We start from the raw sequence: 3,359 nt of genomic DNA, 5'->3' as shown, positions 1-3,359 counted from the left end.
TAATACATTTTTTATAATTTAATACATTTGTTTCATTTATTATATATCATTTATATATTTGAATATTATTTCACATTTCATATGCAATGTTGGATGTTCAATAAAAAGTTATGTTTGTGGTCTAAAATGGTCTTACAACGGTGCCGACAATATTATCGTTTATCACAATAATTTCTGGGAAAATGTATCGTCCAACAAAATTAATTATCGTGACAGGCCTACGCATGGGTTCCCTCGACAAAAAAGCAATGGGATTTCTCCATAGGACTTTGGAAAATAGCTCGAAATAAGGTCTGTGGAAAACGAACCTGTTAGGTAAATGCACGTTTTGTTCAGCCGGATAATATCCACGTCTACCCTACTTTTATAATCATAAATCTAATCGATAGATTTATGATTAGCATAAGTTCGTTCATGATGGCTCATGTCAGTTTAAGTGATTTGATCATCAAAGGTAGGCCTAAGGTGGGCCGCCGTGCCACACTTAATTCATTTTTCATTGTTACTTGGCTGTGGGTGCCCTGTCATGATAGGTGTTTATATAAATGGTGTTTTATGTGGTAGAGGGTCGCTGTCATTCTTTCGAGGGAAGGGGGGGGGTGTTGGCGGTATAAAAGTCAAGGCTCGTCACTGGAAGCGAGTGTCGTAAATATCTTACCTTGTCGCCAGCATTTGGGTTCTTGTCAGGGTGGTATTCTTTTGCCAGTTTCCGGTATGACTAGAAGTACATAAAAGAGAGAGCATAGTTAAATAATAATCATTGTAGTAATGCGCTGTTTAATGGAATCACACACCTGTATGACTCAAATTCATAAGAAGGAACAGTGTCTACTTGTTACGCAATCACACGTGATGTTAAGCACTGACGGAAGGAAAGTTTATTCTCATGGTTTTACTGAGTAAGTGGCTATCAGGTGATTTATATTACGACAGACCCAATTATTTTAACTGTATTATACCCATGACTTAATAACCATTTTGTCTAAAAAAACGGTACTTCAAAATGTCTGACAATTTAATCACTAACGTTTAGCATAGCGTGCGTATGCTCATTAGCATCTCTCGCTAACCAGAGACGTCGTTAAGAAATCGCCCTATGAACCATGACAACCCTTTTCCTTAAAGTATAACATTGATATAAAATGAGGGAATTTAATAACGTACACCAATGTAAAGACTTACACCAGGTTTAGCTCAGATTGAAAAGGGTAAAATTACATGCAACAGTAACGTGACATTAGGTCATCTGCTAGCGTTAGCCTGTGCTAGCGGAGTTTTAATTTAAGGTTAACAATGTAACGGTACTTCAATGTTAGCATTATATCTCGTGAACTGGCTGGAGGTTAAATAAAGCCTTGACGCCCACAGAAAGTGAAACCGTAAAACATGACCTTAATTATTGACAACCAATAATAGCAACGTTACTGTACCGCAAAATTGGCATTCAGTAATGCAAGGTTCGAAGTCGACTTATTTTAATCATTTATTCAAACCATAAATATGTCTTTATCATCAAGCTATCCGTCAGGGTTTTCCAGCCATTAGGAAACAAACACTATAATTAACGTTACCTGTTTCCAGAAGCTTCGACAGGCTTAACGTTAGCTAGTTGACATGATGACAAACACCTGAGCTAAAGCTAACGTGAGGTCAATCGCCTTATTAGTAACGTGACAAGCAACAAACTCAATGTCACTTTTAATGAACGTCACCCAAGTTCCCTGTTCTGTTTAAAACCAGACGAAAATCCATATTGACTGTTGCTAAAATAAAAAAGAACCATGATATTACAGAACCCATGAACATTTAACATTACAGCCGCATCGCCACATGAACACCCAGGCCGGTTAGCATGTTAGCCTAGCAAGTTGGCTAACTAGCTTGATGTGCATAACAACGCATTTCCTGATTGTAGCAATTGACACTCACAAACATAAACCTGGTGTAATTTCGTGGTTTGTTCAAACCTTTCAGTGTAATTACCTTCTTCAGCTCATTCTCAGTAGCGTTCGGAGTCACGCCGAGAATATCGTATAGTTTTGTGTCTACTACAGTCGCCATGGTGTTACTGTGGATGTTGCTTCAGCAGGGAGGTGGGTGGACAAAGAGAAAGAGCCGGTGGAAAATGTTTTTTCTCGCCTCGTGTTTCAGTTTCCGGGAAGAGAGACGCTCCGTGTGGGCCGCTGCTGCCTCCAGGCTGCGGGGACACCACATTACTGCCCATTGAAAAAAACATTCTGAATTATTACAATGACACACTTTTTTAAAAGAAGTACTTTTATTTAGTATACACAGAATGACGCAACATCATTATACAAATAATGACTTCATACATGCCAAACTTTCCAAATCCAAAAGAGGTAGGTTTGCGCGCGGCAAATGTGCATGCCCAAATTAGGTAATCAGAAGAAATGGAACCCCAGTAATTACATGTATAAACCATGTATTTAACATATTGCATAATTGTATGCATTTTTCAGAAAAAGTGGTAGTTTGGTAAACAGTGACATCAACGACATGTTTGGTCTGTAAAATGTCCAAAAGTAAAAGAATGGGAGATAAATATCCCAAAGTCTCCACATTGTATTATATTTTGTGTGTTTCTGGTCCTCTTTCAGTTGAGCCAGTGTAGATGAAGGATGTGTCAAGCCAGGTTCATATTCTTGTTTCATGTTGTTGACATATTAGAGTCAAAGGTTTGCACAGAGCAAAATATCTTTGTGTTGCGCGATATATCAGAAAATACTGCATTAAAAAAGTAATTTCCTGAATTTTTGTACTGATAAAGTGTGATATAAATAATGTACAGGCTTTCAGATTGCTGTAGTTCACTAAACAGAGACATTAACGACATGTTTGGTGTTGAAAATGTCAGAAAAAGTGAAATAATTGGAGATAAATATCCCCAAATCTCAAAATGTTATTATATTTTGTGTGTGTGTGTGGTCCTCTTTCAGTTGAGACACTGTAGGATGCTTCCGGAAAATACCAAATACTGGATGTCTTTCAGTCGCCAACATGTGTTTTCGTGACACTGATATTAACGGGGAAATCCTGCAGGACTCAAATGCCTCGTCTGTGTTTACGCTCCTTTGGGAGTGTTACCCCCGGTCTGCACATTGTTTCTCTTTCAGAAACACAGAGGACTGTTTTTATGATGGGATCACAGACACGCTGCAAACGATGTCCGCCAAAAGTCGAATCCAGTGTTTATGGAGTGTCATTTGTATTTGTTATAGTTTGGGAAGATTGAAAATCGGTAGGGAAAGCCAGCTAAGTCGGTAGGCGGTAGAAACATGTCAAAAGCGTTAGACTACCGCCCAAATCGGTAGGGTTGGCAGGTATGTTCTTGTACAAAG

At 38.5% G+C, this 3,359-nt stretch overlaps 2 long non-coding RNA genes across 2 annotated transcripts in view; one reads left to right on the top strand and one right to left on the bottom strand.

Moving 5' to 3' along the window:
• LOC104954490 (uncharacterized) overlaps positions 1-2,185 on the bottom strand; it is a 13,827-nt gene extending 11,642 nt beyond the window's left edge. Inside the window, exons 1-2 of the long non-coding RNA XR_799336.1 lie at positions 1,984-2,185; positions 659-718 (exon numbers count right to left, since the gene is read on the bottom strand). This is a non-coding gene — a long non-coding RNA (uncharacterized lncRNA). The remainder of the gene's footprint in view (positions 1-658; positions 719-1,983) is intronic.
• LOC104954491 (uncharacterized) overlaps positions 1-3,282 on the top strand; it is a 14,568-nt gene extending 11,286 nt beyond the window's left edge. The window contains exon 3 of the long non-coding RNA XR_799337.1: positions 3,100-3,282. This is a non-coding gene — a long non-coding RNA (uncharacterized lncRNA). The remainder of the gene's footprint in view (positions 1-3,099) is intronic.
• Positions 3,283-3,359: the final 77 nt, after the last annotated feature.

The sequence above is a fragment of the Notothenia coriiceps genome, unplaced genomic scaffold (assembly GCF_000735185.1).
Source record: "Notothenia coriiceps isolate Sejong01 unplaced genomic scaffold, NC01 NC01_scaffold00023412, whole genome shotgun sequence".
NCBI lineage: Eukaryota > Metazoa > Chordata > Actinopteri > Perciformes > Nototheniidae > Notothenia > Notothenia coriiceps.
This window is presented reverse-complemented; position numbering and strand designations above follow the sequence as displayed.